At 36.7% G+C, this 20,459-nt stretch overlaps 1 pseudogene; it reads left to right on the top strand.

Moving 5' to 3' along the window:
* Window positions 1-4,167: 4,167 nt before the first annotated feature.
* LOC150001536 (chromobox protein homolog 3 pseudogene) lies at window positions 4,168-4,643 on the top strand (annotated as a pseudogene).
* Window positions 4,644-20,459: the final 15,816 nt, after the last annotated feature.

Raw genomic sequence — 20,459 nt, 5'->3', positions numbered from 1 at the left:
ACATCATGGTATGTGGAAGCAATGCAAGGTGTTTGTTTAATCCTTTTGGACTACAGTGTGTAGAAGGAGGCTAGATCATTCAAAGTTCAGGTGCAGGTAACAGAAACCACTTTAACAATTTTAAAAGAACCATGGAACAAAATTGTGGAGAAATGTGGAACCAAAACCAAATGAAGACAGAGCTACTCAAGTGCCTTTGACCATGAGGAGACCTCTGATGCTCCCAGCAAAAATAGGCTGTGGGGTGAACTGGGCCACACTGTGGTGATTAAGGTATGAATGGGAGATAGGGAGGAGGAAGTGGGGTAATCTGTGTTTCCTGAGAGCTTGGCTCTGAAGGAAGAAGAGGAAGGAATGAAAGGAAGGCTTTATCTGAGGAACATAAAATGGAGAGAGAGTTCTGTCCTTAAACTGCAAGAATCCTAAACAGGTTTGGATGCAGAAAGGAAGGAGTTAATGGTTAGGTAAGAATTGAAGATACAGGAAAGAAATGGATACTAGATAGTAGGTGCCTACTGATTTGTACGAGAAAGGTCCAGAGTCTAGGAGACAGAGCTGGCCTTAGATAAGAGTATGTGATTCTCTTACACGAGGCAGAGGGAGGGAGCATGAGTACAAAAGCAGATATGCTTGTAACTTGGAGAAAAGAAGGGAATAGAAATCATACCTCATAGATTATTCTCTGGATGACATAAGAAGCGGATCATCTCCTATGAGTGGGGAGAATGTCTTGGGGGTGAAATAGAGTGAGATAAGAGATTTTCAGGAGAAATGGGTTGGGAGAAATGAGCCAGAGTGATCAACGACTTGTGTCAGAATTGCTGAGTGGAACTGACCTTGAAGAGATTTCTGAGGAAAGGAATAAAGTAATATTATAACTGTTATGACTTTGGGATCTTTGGTCTTTTAGAGAGTGGTGGTAAGAGCTTAAAATGATAGTGTTCCTCTTTAAAAAATATTTGTTTTGGAGCCATCCACCTGATGATTAGGTAAGACTTTTAAATCATCATCATCATCATCATCACCTGTTAATCATCTATTGATAAGATTAATCTTTAATGCAACCTTGAATGCTTTGAATAAGATATGGTAGAAGTGTATTATTAAAGAAAGAACTTTCTAAGAATTTACATTTTGAAGTATTCTTCTGTGATTGAAAGTTACTACTTCAGGTTAAACCTGATTGAAGATTTGAGAAATCTACCCAACCAACTGAATAAGAACATAAAAAGATGCTCAATGTTATTAGTCATCAGGAGCATGAAAAATAAAACCACAATGAGATACCACCATATACCTATTACAATATCTAAAATTAAAAAGACCAAACATACCAGGTGTTGGCAAGGATGTGGAACAAAGGGAAGTCTCATGTACAGCTGGTGGGAATGAAAATGATTCAGACACTTTAGAAAAACACGTAGAAACACACATACATATCATATGACCAAGACATTGCATCCTCAGATACTATAAACATTTGAGTATAACTCTTTGTACACATGGCCCAAGAGAAAAAATATGGCTATACAAAGGTCGACACTACCTTCATAGCAATTTTTTTTGTAATAAAAAATGGAAACAACAAAAATATCCATCAACAAGTGAATGAATTAATAAATTGTGGTCTATCCATACAATGGAATTCTATTCGGCAATAAGAGGAAATAACTGCCAATTGCACAGCAACATAAAGGAATCTCAAAATAATTATGATGAGCGAAAGAAGTCAGACAAAAGAGAGTAAATAGTATATTATCCCATCTATAAAATAGTTTAGAAAATCTGAAGTAATCTATAGTGACAGAAAACAGATTAGAGTTGCCTAGAGATGGGAAAGGTGATGGGGAAGGGCAGAGGGAGGGATTACAAAACAGCACGAAAAAACTGTTTCAGGTGATGCACATGTTCATTATCTTCATTGTTCGTTGTGGCAGTGGTTTTACAGGTACATTCATAGGTCACAACTTAGCAAATTGTACACTTTAAATGTGTGCCATTTATTATAATTTAATAAAGCTGTTACAAAAAGAAATAATGAATAAATTTGAAAAATGAAGAATAATATAATCTATTATTTAACAGTAAGTTTTCGAACATTGTTTTTAAAAAAATCATGTCTTTTAAGAGCATTTAATATCATTGAAAAATGCTCATAATATTCAGAGACAAATGCAATTCTGTTTTATAGTGGTTCATTAATATTTTTCAAATGTTAAATGAATAATGTAGTGTTAAATAAAAAAAAGTAGGGTACAAAAATGTACATGTAATTTATTGTAAACACAATTGTGGTAATTCCCTCTCTTGTATCTCATAACTGAAAGGAAATACTTCAATATGTTTACATTATTCTCTCTGAGGTAGAATGATGTGTGATTTTTATTTTCCTTCTTATGCTTTTGAGGCTTTCCTAAAGTTGAGCTTTCATTATTGTCACAAGCATACAAAAACCCAATAAATAATACCCTTTTAAAAGATTCTTTCTTACACAGGGAACCCAATGGTGCAAATATCTTTAGAAAATATATCAATCTAACTTCGTGCACAGTGACATCCTCCCACCTGCTGGGGATGTTGAGGAACAGTGGACGTGCTGGGAACGAGGGCTGTTAAACCAGTGCCAGCCTGCAGCCCCTGGAAATGCCTACTTAAAAGTAAGTTTTAGGTAGCCTCAGGAATTTGCTGACCTTTGTTACTTCACCAAGAGCAATCCCCTGATCAAACAAGGTCAAAGACAAGGAGAATGGGCCACTCTCAGGACAGCTCTGCCAGGAATTGTTCACCAGAGATGTCCTAATGAGAACAGAGGGGCAGTTGTATGTGGGTGTTCCTGTGAAAGCAGATAATTCCTCAGTCTTTTGTCCAATCAAAGGTGAGCTTTATGCACCTTTGATTTCTTTCCTCTCTGAGTCAAAAAGAAAACCAGGGTAGGTCTAAGCCCTTCGGGTGAGGGCAAAGGAGGAAGACTTGTAAAACTGGGAGTCAATGTGTCAAGGAGTTGGGAGAATGCTCATGCACAAAGATGTGCCTTTATTACGGTCTTCAGAAATACGATGGGTCTTTGTCCTATGGAAACGTCCATTCTGCTTTTCTGCCTGTGTGGAGAAAGGCGATGACTAGATGCTGTCTGCAATGAGGTGTGATTTGGCAGGGTGTAGGGGTGAAGTTGGAGCCTGAGGGAGAAATATTGGTGAGACCCAAGGTAGACCTCATACTCTGCTTTGCCAGGATGTTGGAATTGTACATTACAGCCTGATCTATTCCTGTCCAGTAAGATGAAAATTAAAAATGAAATGGAGCTTGAGCTTCAGGTGAGTAGGGCCAGAGATGCTGCTCACCTAGGGAGCAGCCTGGAGGTAGGAAATACAGTAGACCCCAGCTTGCCCACAGTTTCAGTAACCCAAGGTCAATCATGGTCTGAAAATATTAAATGGAAAATTCCAGAAATAAACATTCATAAGTTTTAAATTGTGTATCATTCTGAGTAGCATGATGAAATCTCCTGCCATCCTACTCAGTCCCCACTGGGATGTGACTCATCCTATTGTCCAGTGTATCAGTGCTGTACACACTCTCAGCCCATTAGGCACTTCATGGCCATCTGGGTTATCAGATTGACTGCTGTGGTATCACAGTGATTGTGTTCAAGTAACTACTTAATAATTGTCCCTAAGGGCAAGAGGAGTAATGTTGGTGATTTGGATTTGCCAAAGAGAAATCATAAAGTGCCTCTTCAAGTGAAAAGGTGAATACAGTTCAATAGGATATTTTGAGACAGAGAGAGAGAGACCATTCACATAACTTTTATCACAGTATATTGTTATAATAGTTCTATTTTATTAGTAGTTATTGTAGTTAATTTCTTACTGTGAATTTGTGGATTAAACTCTATAATAGGTGTTTATGGATAGAAAAAAACATAGTACAGGGATGGGCAAAACTAGGGTTGCAGTTGTGAGTGTGAGAAACACAGTTTTTTCTTGTATTATTATTTATTAATTACTGTATTATTTTCCATATGAACAACTGTAAATTTTTCCCATCTCTGCATATATAGGGCTTGGTTCTATTCATGGATTCAAGCACCCACTGAGGGCGTTGGAATATACACCCCATGGATAAAAGGAGATTATTGTAATAGCTCTTCAAATTTTGCAATAAAAAATGGCCTCCAATAAAAGTATGTTGCAAAAAAATGGGAAAGAAACAGAATGGAAGGAGTAAAATGTTGGAGAGGCAGAGCCTGAAGGATTTATAGTGGAAAAAGCACAGGCCCAACATGTTGTAAATGGTAAGGTGGAGTCTCTCCTGAAGTGGGAAAGTAATACAGATGCTGACAAGTATTGGGAAGCTGAAAAAAGTTTAGATTGTCCAGAGTTTACTAAAAACATTTCTCAATTCTCAAGGAGCTGATTAAGAAAAAGATGGTACAAAAAGAAAGTCTTTATCTAACAGTGAATCTGATGAATGAATAATAGGTGCCACAGACAGCAGTGGAGGATGAATGTTTCCACCAAAATGGAAAGATTCAAACGAGACAGAGTTCATGCTGGCAAAAGAGGCTAATATAAAGTGTTCTCACATTGTAATAGCTTTCTTGTGAAGAGAGACCAATCTGGAATTCTTGTCCAGAAAATTAAACTCAGTAATTGTTTGTGCTGCTATAGATGGATAGATGATTGATAGATATAGATCAGATTACATGTATATATAATTTGGGTCTTATTTCTTTGATTTATTAGTGTGAAGAAATAACTACATTTTTTATAAAATTCAAGTGTGATATGTTCCTTTTAAAGTAGTATTGGTGGAGTTGGGTTTTCTTCATCTCTAGCACTGGTTACATTGAACAAATAAATAAAGCTTAGTTGCTTCCTTTATCAGAAAAAAAAATTGATACCAAGATATATTATTTCCTCTGTATAGAGAATGACTTTTCTAAGTGTGGGAGAATATCTTTATAGACATTCTTTAATCAGAATTTGTGTTTATCTCACATATGCCTAAGGACCATTTTGGGTTTTTGTTTTTTTGTTTGTTTATTTGTTGCTTTGTGCATGTATACATAATATACATTTGTAAATGTTTTCCCACCCTTCTCTTCCTTCATTCCCCTCCTATCATTTCACAATCATTGACAATCCAATGTTTCTTAGATATCATCATTCTGAACAACCTAAGAAATGTCAGTTCACGTTAAATTGAAAAATTTTCTGAGGTCTTCATTCTTCAAATCAAATAGATAATTCTGTAATTAGGCAATTTAAGTATAATGTAAACAAATCAAATCAAACAATTTAAAAGCAGCCATGTCACAATCCATATCTATATCTACAGTCATATAAATACAAATTTATTTGCAAAACCCCTGATGGGAAAATTTTATCACTACCAACAACCTCCCTCCTCTTCCCTCCCAGATGAGAAAACTAGACAAATCCTGGTGTGTTTTAATTAGATAAGCAAGACTTAGTTAAATGGACAATTAAAGGTTCTTTCTAGTGAAACTTTCTTTTACAAGTTGAAATCCCTGTGCTATATTGACCGAACAGTCAATGTCTAGGACTTTGCTCGTGGAAACCTAATCAGATGGTTAAAGATGTTGGCAACTTAAGAAGACCTGCAGGAATAAATGGGTGGACAAACTTTTGTCACATAAACTATAAATTTGCATGATTTTTCTTTACCCCCAACACACTCCTTACATATAGCCTCAATCTTTCCAATATTCGGGTTACTGGTTTAGCGGGATCCTGGAAAGATAATAACTTTGCAGTACTCAGAACGTTATATATTGTTTACTTTATTGTAAATACTGGTGAACAGTGGTCAATGAATACTTTACTATTAAAAATAAAATAGATATGTAGCTTCCATTTCTGAAAATCATTAGTAGTTTAAAATTTTTTAGCTTTTAATTTATTCCTTTGTTAATTATTTTAAAGAGTTACAAGTAAATGCTTGAAAGTGTGTTTCTTCAAATGTCCTTGGGACCCATTGCTATATGAACAATCTCATACTTTAATTTCTCAGTTTGAAAATTTATTTTCAGATACTTATCTAAGTGCTCTGCCTACCCCACCACCTGCCCCACTTCCCTCAGTTTTCCCTGAAATTTTGAGTTGGACCTCTGGTCACTCCATCATAACTCCTTAGCCTTCTGGATTTACCCTTAACCTCTAAACTTCCTCAACTGGATCATCATGCCATAGAGTTTACCATCCTGGGTAAAAACTGTGGGAAACCAGTCCCTACAGCCTGGCTAGGAACAGGAGTGGTAAACAGAACAGGGAATAAGGAGAATCCTCTACTTAGGAACAAAGTGTTAGGTATCACCAGCAGAAATTTTCTTTCTTTCTTAGAAACATTGCCATACATGTAGATCAGTGATTTTCAACCATTTCATCTCATAGCACACAAATTAATTACTAAAATTCTATGGCATACCAAAAAAATTATAATTTTTGCTGATCTGACAAAAATAGACATAATTTTGATTGAGTTACAAAAAAATAAAAAAGTAATTACCTATCCTTTTTTCTCCAAAGTGACACTTAAAAAAATCATGTGTCTCTACTTGTATATAAGGATTTCTGGTACAAAGAGTTAATCAATCACATGCAAACTTATTATGTGATATGATCAATAAGATGCAACCTATTATATGATCGATATATTTATGGTTCAAGACAGAACATTCATACTGGAGGGTTATTGTTGTGTTGACTGTTGTTATTTTTTAATTTGAAAATCTAAGGGAGAAGATGTCAGTGTCCCTGATTAAATAGTCTGGTATTGCATGTTTTAAAAATTCTTGCAACACACAGATTAAATTCTAGAATGCTATAATGATGGTGTTTAATGCATTTGTGTTAAGTAAGTTCTACTGGCTCACCTCTGTTGTGAAATTCTCAGAAAGTTGGTTTACATGTGTATATATAATATTATATTTCTCTTAGGTATCTATATTTCTATACAACTTTTTTATTGTACTAATCATTTACTTAACCTGAAACTTTGATTAAGAAGAACATATTCCCCAATTATGCTTGATAATAGAATTTGCCACAGTTAAACCTGAAAGAATGAAATGATGTAGAAGAGTTATATGTTCATAAATATCTTAAATCATGTTTATATTTTCCTAAATCATGTCACCATAGTATAAGATCTGCTCATTGATCAGAATCCTCTCCTTTTACAAACTGTCCCTAACATATAGCTTAGTCAGAGGTTCTCTACCAGATTAGTACAAAGGTATTCAATTTTTTATGGGCAGTAACTGTTTCATAAATAATTTAAGTCCTTTCAGTACTTAAAAAATGTCTTTGGGAATTCAGCAAGATGATGGTGTAGACAGACATGGCTCACCTCTTTGCACAGCCACATCAAAATTACAACGAAAACATAGACTAACCATCAGCCAGAACCACCAGAAACTGAGTTGAATAGAAGTCTGACAACTACAGAATTAAAGAAATCACATGCACTGAAATGGAGCTGGCAAGCTAGTGCCATACTCAACACTCCATCAACCTGGCTAACACTGTTTGACTCACCTTGGAGATCCTCAGAGACTCTGCCCCACAAAACTTATGGGCCCACCAAAGCTGCTTCTCCATATGAATGGTTAATCTTGGTTCATGTTTCACAATTTCCTAAAGCCTATCAAACAAGCAACAGCTGGCCTCAGTGAGCCTCAGGCCTGGCACTAGCAGCAGCAAACTTAGATTCACAGCTTAGCTTTGGTTGGTAGTCACCAAGCCCAGAACAAATAGCATCCATCTCAGATAGCTTTATAGCTCCGGCAGGGTGCCCTGGGCAAAACACAGGCGGGAGCTGAACTTGGCCTGCACCACCTGGGAAATCTCAGGGCCAACACACCCAGTTGACAGCTACAGACCACAACAGAGCACCATCACCCTGCCCTTGCATAGTTCATTATCCATGGAGGGCGGAAGCTGGTGATCAGTGGTCACAGCCAGTCCTTGCAGGTGACTGGCCTGGGGAAATACCTCCCATTGACCTGCCAACAGCAACCAAGGCTTAACTACAACAGGAAGGTGCACTCAGCCCACATGAATGGCACACCTAGAGTACCCAGCTTGGGTGATAGGGGAGGCTGTGCCACTGAACCCTACAGGACCCCTACTACATTAGGCCGTATTACAAAGACATAGAGTCAAAACAGCTCTACCTAATACACAGAAACAAACTGAGGAGGCAAGAAATATGACCCAAATGAAAGAACAAAACAAAACCCCAGAAAAAAGAACTAAATGAAATGGAGATAGCCAACCTATCAGATACAGAGTTCAAAACAATGGCGATCATGGTGCTCAGAGTTCAAAACACTGAAGGTTATACAACTGAAATAAATAAAAATATACAAGGAACCAACAGTGAAGGGAAGGAAGCTGGGATTCAAATCAATTATTTGGAACAAAAGGAAGAAATAAACATTCACATGGAACAGAACAAGGAAACAAAAATTTAAAAAATGAGGGGAGGCTTAGAAATCTATGGGACAACTTTAAATGTATCGGCAACCAAATCATAGGGGTGCCAGAAGGAGAAGAAGAGGAGCAAGGTATTGAAAACTTATTTGAAAAAATAATGAAAGAAAACTTCCCTAATTGGGTGAAGGAAATAGACATACAAGTCCAGGAAGCACAGAGAGTCCCAAACAAGTTGGACCCAAAGAGGACTACACCAAGACACATCATAATTAAAATGCCAAAGGCTGAAGGTAAAGGGAGAATCTTAAAAGCAGCAAGAAAAAAGAAGAGAATTACCTACAAAGGAGTTCCCATAAAGCTATCAGCTAATTTCTCAAAAGAAACTTTGCAGGCAAGAAGGGGCTAGCAAGAAGCATTTAAAGTGATAAAAAGCAAGGACCTGCAACCAAGATTACTCTCTCCAGCAAAGGTATCACTTAGAATAGAAGGGCAGATAAAGTGCTTCCCAGACAAGGTAAAGCTAAAGAAGTTCATCATCACCAAGCCCTTATTATAGGAAGTGTTAAAGAGGCTTATTTAAGAAAAAGTAGAAGACCAAAACTATGAACATTAAAATGACAACAAACTCACAGCTATCAACAACTGAATCTAAAAAGCAAAAACAAAAACAAACTAAGCAAACAACTAGAACAGGAACAGAATCATAGGTATGAGGATAATTTAGAGGGTTATCAGCTGGGAGGGTGGAGGGGTAGAAAGGGGAAAATGGTGCAGGGATCAAGAAGTATAATTGGTAGGCACAAAATAGACAGGGAAATGTTAAGAATAATATAGGAAAGGGTGAGGCCAAAGAACTTACACGCATGACCAAGGGACATGAACTAAGGGGGTGTGGATTGCTGGAGGGAAGGGGTACCCAGCAGAGGAGGGCAAGGGGGAAAAAATTAGGAGAACTCTAACAGCATAATCAATAAAATATATTTAAAAAATAAAAATGTCTTTGTATCTTAGGTGAATTTCACACATTTGTGACTAATTAGTTAAATTCTGAATGTGTTGTTGATTAAAATATGTTTTTAAGACACTCTTGAGAATCTGAAGAATGATCTTGGTAGAAATCAGCATTCAAAAATGAGATGGCCATAATTAATTTTAGGAGGAGCTCTTTCTAAAGTCTGAAATTAATGAATTTAGCAACTCTGAAATCAAATTTGTACAATTTAGGTCTTAAGAATTAATTATAGAATAAATTCAAAGTGCCATTTTCAACAATTAAACCCTAAAACTTATTTCCAGCAAGAGTTTATTAAGGTGCGTTTGTCAATAAATTACTTTTCTTTTTAAACATAGTTTTAACCCAGATGAGAAGTTAATTGTGACATTAGTTTTTGAGTTCTGAGGATTATATATATGTGACAGTTATACTCTCTTTCATACATAGAGGGGGAAAAGTCATTTTGAAACAGAAAACTGCTTCATTCCATAAGCATGCCATTAATGCACGATTCAAGATGTCATAGTCTGGATGAGATAATCAAATTCCTTAGATGAATCAACTGAAAGCAGATGCTTTGTTTAGGGACGACTTAGATACATGTAAACTGAAGCAGAAGATTAAAATGGAGAAAAAAGGATGAGTATAAGCATAAAGATATTACTAAAAATGCAAAATGACTAAAAATTGTCATTATGACTATTGGGCCAAGGGAAGAAAATTTTATGCTTGTTTGTCTTTCAAGGAACTACCTCCAAGTGAAAGTACCACTGAAGTTCTACTATTAACAAGCACATGTTTGATACTGACAGATGGACATGCCATCATTTTGAGACTACGCATTTGAAACCTTTGGGAATCATCATAGAAAGAAGAACTAACATTCTTTGAAAACCCCAGTCCAAAAAAGTTTGTTCTTCATAATAATAATTCATATTTGTAAGGTGTGCTTTTTATTCAACTCTTAAGACTCTGTATAGATGTTTAAATATGCATGGTAATATATCGCTGTCATCATACATCATAGCCCAAATGTTTTAATTCCTTGGGCATAAAGCAACTCTTTATTTCATGTGTGAAAATACAATCTCTACCCTTGCCACACAAATTCTCCACAAATAGCAGTTTCTTATTTATGCTCCTATATTGCTTGTGCCCAAGGATTGTTAATGCAATCTTTTTCAAAGCAATGTTTTAAAAATTCTTTAAAAACAAAACACCTGTGTTTTCTGGCAGGACAACAATGTGTCAGCCAAAATAGCTTTATTTAATGACTGACTGTGGTTAGCTAGCGCCCCATAATTCATTTCATAATTGGAAAAAAATGTAACATTTGCTGACATCATCTGAGTGCTGATCTGGATCCACTGAACAGGGAGTTTTCCAACAAAAATGGTTTAATTTTCCACTTCACAATTCAGGAAGGATTTAGGATTGGGGCACTCATGGGGTCTAGAAATCATTTTCATTTTCAGAATTTTAACTCAAAGTTAGGACAGGAAGGACGACTGTCCAAACATAGTTTAATTTCCAAGCCAAAATCTTATCTGTAAAATCTCACTTCCTCTTAGGCATATTGATACCAGTCTGACATCAAACATATTAAGCCCTGAAGAGAAAATAGTGTTAGAAATTAAAAATTAAATGGGTGAGGAGATACAGAGTTACTATAAATTCTGCTCTGAAAGAGTTTCTTAAACAGATATGCATTCACATGACCCTTGCCTACCTGGATCTCCAGTTTATATGAAAGTTTGCAGTGTAATATATATATAGATTGCATCAATAATTATTTAAAAATAATACACTACCACTTGTAGTGGTATTATTTGATATTGATATTGTAGTGGGTTCAAAATTTTACACACTGTACTGCAAATAAGGGTAAAGAATATCTAGCCTAATTCTTAAGAAAATTTATCTTTATATCAGAGAGGGGGGAAAAAAGCTTATTTTTAACATTACCATCTTAAATATTTTTGTCTCTTTTCATTCCATTAATTCTCTATTGACTCTCTTGGATGGACTTACCTCCAAATTCATGATTGGGTTAAACCCCTCTGTCTGTTTACCCTGTACTTGCATCTGAACAGCTGAAATGGCTGGACAAAAATACACAACTGTTTTTCCTGGCTCTCTTTTAAGTTCCATAGCCACGAATCTCAGATGGGCACTCAACATGTCCAGAATATTACCCACAGTCTAAGAATTGGGGAAGAGTGTTCTCTCAAAGGAAAACTGGGGTGCTCTTATCAGAAGAAGAAAGAAATGCTGAGCAAGCAAAAACAACAAATGACTAATGTCTCTGATGTGATATATCATAAGAATCACCAGAACAAGTGTTAAAAACAGATTCCTAGGCCCTACCTCATTCCACTGAATCAGAATCTCTTAGAGGAGTTGTCTAGAAATCGGTGTTTTTCTTCTTTTACCCTCACCCAAGGACATTTTTTCATTGTTTTTAGAGAAAAGGAAGGGGGGGGGGGGGGAGAGAGAGAGATTGATTGGTTGCCTTCCACACAAGCCCCAATCAGGGATCAAACCCACAACCTTTTGGTGTAGGGGATATGTGGGATGATGCTCCAACCAACTGAACCACACTGGCTAGGGCTAGGAATTGTTGTTTTTTAATAAAATTAATGACTGCTGCACCTTAACCACTGCTTCTGCTAAAATGTAAAGAACTATGTGGAATATTCTCTTTTTCCATCCATATTAAGATATACTTCTCTGCTAGGTTACACATCCAAGTTAAAGAGGCATGAACAATTATTGACTGCATTGACTGTGTAGATAACGCACTTGAAATCAGCATGCGGATGATATGAAGTAGATGATACTTCTCTAAATCATCAGGAAATTATCCACCCCTTTGACTTCTGCAGTGTTAAACCAATACCATGTTTTATTTTAAAAAGAAAGCAAAAATTAAAACAAAACAGAGGACTCTTCTAATTCAACTCTTTTTTTCTACCCAAAAGGAAAAAAATAGATAAATGGCTGCATTCCGGATTTGTTAAAAGAGGAGACCATTGCTTCCATGTCTTGAATTATATGCACACTCCTTATTACTAAACATCTGTTTAGGCTTCATCACTTGAAAAGAAGCCATACTCAGCAAACTGAAAAGTCACAGTGAGCACCAATGAGTTACTTGCTGGTCATATGTCAGCTGTGTTGGCTGGTTTTAGTGTGTGATGTGGGAAGTGGCTCTGAGAATGGAAGCTCACTGCCTCCCTTGTACTTCCAGGAAGATGTGTTGGCTTCTCTGGATTATATGTACCTTGTGGATTTGATTTTTAAAGCCAATATTTACCAATGCTAAAGGAAGTTAAGCTATAACAATAATTTTGTGAATTAGGACCATGGAACTCAAACACATTGAAATGTTGTTCAGTAGTAATAACAATAACGCCACCACCAATACCAACAACAATAAATGGAAATTCAAAATAACACATATTAAGTATTTTCTATATATCTACTGTTATGTGAAACACATTACATGGATTATCTCATAAATCCTTCCAACCACCCCCTGAGGTAGTTGATATTATTATCTCAGGTAATCTGCCTAAGTTCACAGAGCTATAAAATGGCTGAGCCAAGTTTTAGAGCAGCTCTCTCCATCCATATCCTCTTAGAGACTAATGGATTTACAATGCCAGTGAAGATGTGTTCTATGATAATGTGTTCAGCTGACACAGAGGAGGACAAGATTAGCAGGATCACCTTAAATGTGACTGAATCAATGACCTTGCTTCATTAGCTTGGTCTCCACTCAACTAAATGAGTTTAGCACAGACTTGGGTGTTTCAAAACATTGGACCTGATTAAAGCCTTGCTTCTGGGTTGAAGGCTCCTGGGCTGGGAACAAACAGGTTTTAGGAGGCAATGCTGTATGCTGGTGTGGGATAGACAGATCTGATTCACAAAATAAAGGCAAATGAACATGCAAGTAGAAACCTGCAACATTTAAGTTTAATGAAAGTAAGAACCCAACTCATTCATTTATGGCTTCCACCAGGAAGTCCTCGTGTATTTAACCCATGTCTCTAGGGAAATGTTTCATTTTTTTTCAGTTCATTTCTATATTAATTTTATTTCTTTGAAACATGATGGTAGATTTTTCAAAAATGTTTCTTGATCTTTTTATTAGTCTCTTGAAAAGTTATAGGTATCGCTAGGATTCTCTTGAAAAGTTAGAGGTATCCCTGTGATCTCCAAAACTGGTTTGACTCGGGCACACAATTTTGAGTCCACCAAATTAAGAGAAAGACTTGAACTTTCCAACACTTTTCATAAGACAGGTATCAACAACAACGACAACAACAAAGGGAAAGCCTGCCTCAACAATCCTACGTGAGCCTCCCAGTTTGTTTTTTCTTTAATTATTTTCAGTCCTTGAGAAATGTACATATCTGTTGCAATAAGCAGGAGTTGTGGCATGCTCTGTGAAGATGGGCCAAACCTCCTGCAGGACCGTGTGAATGGAATTCAGTATACATTGCAGCCTAAAAATATTGTAAGAGCATTCCACTCTTCTCATGTGACTTTTCTTTTTTTCTTATTCAGCTGTACTCAGCTCTCTGTAGGGAGCAAATGAGAATCTGTGGGTTCAATGAAATGTAAAAGCAGTGGAGACTTCCACAGAGCCTTCTTTAAGGTCTTCATTTGTCTGCAATGCTTGATAGATCAGTTTAGTCCAGAATTCACTGATACAGGCGAGATATTGACTTGTCCTATTGTGTAAACACAGAAAGCCCCGAACCAAAACCCCTGCCAGTGACCCCAAGCCCCAGGCTCTAGAAACTATGGGATTGAGACAAGAAATTGTGAGAGTCAACAATGGCACTGACAACCATACGTTATTGACTCAGACTGATTGGAAATTAAAGCACCATCCCCAGAGGAAACTTTGCAAAGAAATCAGGGAGCGCTCGGGTGCTCTGTATTCTCGAGCTTTCCTTCTTGCCTTGGCTGCATCATTATTAGCAAAGACGAGTAGAAAAACTGCAAAATATTTTTGTAAGCTTTAAAAAAGTTGTCCTTGACTAAGGTCCAATGTGAAAGGCTAGTATGAAACTTGAATGATTTATATTGTTTTGCCTCTACCTGTGAATTGATGTGACTTTGAGAAATCCATATCACTTCTGAATGTCTCTATTTGTTAAATTTACAAAAGTGAGGTAATCATATTTTTCTCCTGTCTAATCCTCCAAGGCAATTATCAGTCAGGCTGTGGACAAATAACGTGTTGAATTCTGAGCAAAGAAGGTTCTGATGAAACTCAGGGGCATATTTTCCCCATACTTTGTAGTTTTTCTTTGTTAAGAATCAGTGTAGTTCATTTGCACCCAACAGACAACAAAGTAGCACAGATATGCCCTGTCTTGTTCCTGGTATCTTCCTTCTCTCCAAAACATTATCAGTGATTTCACCAATAGGAAATCAGTTTGGGAGCTTCATTTGTCAGTTAACTTGCACTCCCTCTGCTGGTTGGACAACTCCCAGGCTCTAAGATAACTTAATTAATTAATAATTAACATTTGTTTTTAGTAAAGTTGCAACCTATGTGTATTTTGGTTGAAGTGACCAACTTAGAATAAATCTGTGATACTGCATATTTTCTAGTATTTTAGAAGAGTTGTCATTCTATTTAGCACAAATGTAAGGCCAGGTTCATAAGATAAGGTTTTATCAAGGTGCTGTTATGAAGGATTAACAAACATATCATACTCCAGTTTTCCAATGGCACTAACAAATAAAGGCATAAGAAACAAATACTAGGTATCAACCACTGCCTTAAAGCCCTGGAGGGGTAGCTCAGCGTACATGGGAACAATCTGCTAAAGGCAGCCAGAACATTAAATATGTTTAAATTCATGGGTTCAAAATAATACAAGTAAAACTAATTGGCCAACTTTAAATGATGATAAAGAATCAATTCATTATTTTGAACACTGGTAAATAAAAGGAAAAATCAAGTAATTATCCTGTCTTTCCTGTGTGAATTATGCTACTAAATAACTGAAAATATATAAAAGAAGTATTTCTTCATATAAATATTCCAGCAAATATTTCCTCTAATATCTGGGAATAGGTTTTTGGCTATTTTTATTTTTTATGCATGTAATGGTAGGTTTTTACGGTGCAAAATGTGGCCCTGAGAACTATTCGCATGTTAACACTTGGGCTTCCTGAATATTTCCAAAGCAATAAAGTTAAATATCTTTCTTTTGAAGAACATGGCTACTATTAGAGAAACTCATAACACTCGACAGACACAGTAATGATAGGTATACCTAAAGATCATTTAAAAAAAGGGTTCCAAGATTCTGACGCTACCATACAAAGTAAAAGTTATTTGGCCCAGTGAGATGCTTAAGTTAGTGGGCTACAATAAAGAAAATCCATTTAAATAATCATTAAAACAACATTCTAAAAAGCAATTATCCCTCAACAGCCAGTGGTTCTTAACCCAGTTTTCCATTAGAATTACTGGGAGAGTGTGTGTGGATGCTTTCAGTACGTGCTGATGCCCTGTCCCTTCCCAGGTCTCAATGTGTGGACTGAAGACATCAATCAGTATTTTAAAAATTCCCCAGATAATCTTCATGTGTAGCCAGTGCTGAGAACCACTACTCTACAGGATAATTTCCAAATACATTGCAAATTCTGGGGAAAAATGGAATTATTTAGTCCTTGATCAGAAGGTTTGATTTAAATATGGAAGGCAATCAGCAAGTTTTGCTCACTGGCAATTCCTTTATTTCATTTAGAAGGCATTGCTTCACGGAGTGGATTGTGTGAAGGCTCCAGAAATATTTTGCCAGACATCTGTGGCATGAAAGTACAAGGAAACTTTTCAAAATGATATGTTACCAGACTGCTGAAGGTTTATTCACTCTGGACAGTGTAAAACAGTGCTTTTGGGTGTCTGGGAGAGCTCTTTACATAGGTCATTTAGGGAAAATGAGCTAGAAAAGCTCCTTCTCTTCCCCTTCATTTTTATTTTTATAAATATGTTGGTGGTATCTGAACTGATCAAAGAATAGTGATAGTTACATGAATAACAGTGATGCTTCCCCTAATGAAGCACAGTTTGATAGAAGCCCAAAGATCAAACTTTACATCAAAATCCTGACCTTCATATTTAAAACAACCCTCTTCCATTGGTAACAACTTCAGGCTCTTTTGATATGGTGAGCATTTTGCTATGTTGGAGGCTTTTGGGTTGCTCAGATTATCCAATCAGAAACAAGGGTGGTGTGTAAAGTGGGTCTGCCTTCTGGACACTGACATTTTAGTAAAAAAAGACCAGCCTGGGTGGCTCATTCTAATTTATCAAGAGCTGCCAGGCTTGGCTACACTGAAGATCTAGCAATCTATTTCAATCTTCAGTGTAAACATTTTAATTACCATTTCTAACATTTGGCTTTCATTAAAAGTTAAGAAAAACTTAAAACTTTTTTGTGTGTAAAAGAGCATCTCTCTCTCTCTCTCTCTCTGTCTCTCTCTCTCTCTCTCTCTCTCACACACACACACACACACACACAAACACACAGAGGTTTGATTTAAAACAAAAATCTATAAACAAAAGAAAATAAACAACAAGAATAAGAACAAGAATGGGAGAGAGGGACCGAGGGAGGGAGAAAAGGATGAAAGAATGAAGAAAGGAAGCAAGAGAAAAGTAAAAGAAAATAAATGGAATTCAATCTTATAACATTCACAAAAACTAACCCAAAATGGATTAAAGACTTAAACATATTACCTGACACCATAAAACTCATAGGAGAAAACAGAGGGAAGAAAAAATTGGTCTTGGCAATAATATTTTGGATATGACATTAAAAACACAAGCAACAAAAGCAAAAATCAACAAGGGGGACTACATCAAACTACAAAGCTGCACAGCAAAAGAAACAACAAAATGAAAAAGCAACCTATGGAATGGGAGAAAATATTTGTAAACTACATATTGGATAAGGGGTTAATATCCAAAATACATAAAAAAAAAAAAAACAAAACAAAAACTCATACAACTCAATAACTAAAAATACCAAAAAATTCATATGAAAAATGAACAGATGACTTTAATAGACAATTTCACAAAGAAGAGATCTATATGGCCAACAGGTACTTAAAAATGTACTTAAAAAGTTCACTAATCATCAGGGAAATGTAAATCAAAATCACAGTGAAACATCACCTCACACATATTAGAATGACTGTGATCAAAAAGACAAGAGATAAGAGTTGGAAATGATGTGGAGAAAAGGAAGCCCTTGTACACTGTCAGTGAGAGTGAAAATTGGTACGGCTACTATGGAAAACATAATGGAGGTCCCTGAACAAATAAAAATAGAACTACCAAATGATCCAGCAATCCTACTTCTGAGTATATATCCAAAGGAAATAAAGATAGGGTATCAGAATCAGGGTATAGAAAAGATATCTACATTCCCATGTTTATTGCATTATATACAATGGCCAAAGTATATCTGTCAATGAATGAACGAATAGTGAAAATGTGGTATATAGATGTACAATGGAAAATTATTTAGTCATGAGAAAGAAGAAAATCCTGCCATTAGTAACAATACAGATGAAACTTGAGGGCACTATTCTTAGTGAGATTAGCCAGTCAGAAAAAGACAAATACTGTGTGGTGTCACTCATATGTGGAATCGAAAAAAGCCAAAGTCCTAGAAAGAGTATAATGGTAGTTAGCAGGGGCCTGGAGGTGGGGAAATTGAGCAGATGTTAACTTGCAACTAGAAGATGAAGAAATTCTGAAGATCTAATGCACAGCATAGTGATTATAGATAACAACACTTGTATTATATATTTCAAATTGCTAAGAGACTAGATTGTAAATGTTCTCACCACAAAAAAGAAATTATAATTATGTGACGATATTAGCTAAAGCTACATTGGTAATCATACTGCAATATATAAAGTATCAAATCAACAGGTTGCACACCCTAAGTTCCACAATGTTATACATAAATTATATTTCAAAAAGTAAATAAATAGATTTTTTAAAAACCCAGCAACTCAATAAACCAAATATGAAGGCAAAGTTTAGATCTTAATAACATGAATAGAAAAGAGGAAATCTTGAATTGATTCTGGAATTCAGAAATATATTTTTTTGTAAAACACTTAAAAATATACGATGCATTATTAAATTAAAAATGTTTTGGAGATGTATTTTCTTGCTTGTTTTCAAAAAGATAAATGGCAGTGTATAAAGCATGTTATGGTGCAAAACAGTATAATTAGCATGGAAAACAGAACCTAGGTTATCTTACAGAGTTTAAAATGAAAGGATGTTACGAGGAATTTGGGATGAGTGCTTACTTATCTGGGCAATGGATTAGCCTTTAATTTTATTGGAATTTAAGGCATAAAAGGAAACACGTTTTTACAATTTCTTTCCTTCCTCCGTTCCTTCCTTCTGAGAGAGAGAGAGAGAGAGTAGGAGAGCCAAGATGGCAGAGGAGTAAAGGGAAGCTACACTAACCTCCTCCAAGGTCCAATCTGGAATTACAACTTAATTGTGGAGAAATCATCCAGAATAACCAACTGGACATTAGCTGGAGAGAAGACTTATAACCACGGACAGAGAGAAGAAACCACTTCAACAAAACGTGTCTGGTATGGAGTGCAGAGGAGACATGAGAGGGCTGGCTGAGCTCCCAAGGATAACAGCTGAAGGTATGGAGAAATATTTCAGTGGGTGGAGGGTTTCCCCTGAGAAACGTGGAGTCTAACCTCCCAGATGGGCTCCCCAGACTATAGCATCAGAGCTGGAGAGGAACCCAGATAGTATCCAACTATGAAAAGCAGTAGGTTTTTTGCCAGCCTGAGAGAGATGGCTGGAGTCACAGAGACCTTCTTAAAGTGCCAATACACAACATTTTATTGGCACCCACTTACCCTGGGCTCCAGCAGAGGGAAGGCAGAGTGGGCTAGAGATGCTTGAGGAGGGTTTGGGACAGTGGTCTTGGGAAGATAACTGAGGGGGCAGTCACCAGGATCCCTGTACTGAGTCATCCTCAATACTGCAGGAATCATCTTGCTCAGGCAGAGCAGTCTCCTCCAACTGGGATCAGTCTGAGGGGAAGCAGTAGCCCCACCCACAGGAATTACTTTGTCCCACCCTGGGATTGTTAAACCTGACTAGTGATTACAGATTGACTAGATTAACAACTGAAGGAGACAGCTACAGACTGGATCACTGGTAGTCTCAAACAGGTTGCCTAAGGCTCAGACTAGGACATGACCTGACATCACCAGGAGCAGATCCGGAAAGGGACGAAAATGCACCTGTACAACAGCATATAAGATGTGGTTCATAGAGTGACTCTCAGTCAGCTAGATGGAGGGAAGAACCCACCAAAGAGCAACCCAACAACAACTGAAACCCAACTACAACCAGACTGTCCAAATAAAAGGCATCCCAAGAGCATCAAGTTCAGGAGATCAAGGAGACTGCACCACTGAATCCCTCAGTTCTCCTACCACAGAAGGTCACACCACAAAGACAGGGAGTCAAAGCAAATCAATCTAAGAAGCAGAAACAAACAAGAAGAATCACCCAAAATGGGGAGACTAAGAAACAACCCCCAATTGAAAGGAAAGGAGGAATCCTCAGAAAGAGTGCTAAATGAAATAGAGGCAAACAATCAGACATTGAGTTCAAAATAATTGTTATAAAGAAGCTCAATGAGCTCAGTTGGAACCATAAAAAAATGCCAAGGAAGCTACAGGGAACTAACTATGAAATATACCAGCACGAAAAAGAACATAGAAATGATCAATAAGAGCCAAGAGAAAATGAAGAAAACAATTTATGAATTGAAGAACACAGTAGAAGAAATAAAAAGCAGGTTAGATGAAGCAGAAGACTGGATCATCAAGCTGGAGGACAGGGTAGGAAAAAATTCCCAGACAGAGCAACAAAACAAAATAAGGCTTAAAAAGAAAGAAGA

This window comes from Furipterus horrens, unplaced genomic scaffold, assembly GCF_987537825.1.
Source record: "Furipterus horrens unplaced genomic scaffold, mFurHor1.1.pri manual_scaffold_9, whole genome shotgun sequence".
Lineage (NCBI taxonomy): Eukaryota > Metazoa > Chordata > Mammalia > Chiroptera > Furipteridae > Furipterus > Furipterus horrens.
The sequence above is the reverse complement of the archived record's forward strand: the minus strand, read 5'-3'. Positions and strand labels throughout refer to the sequence as shown.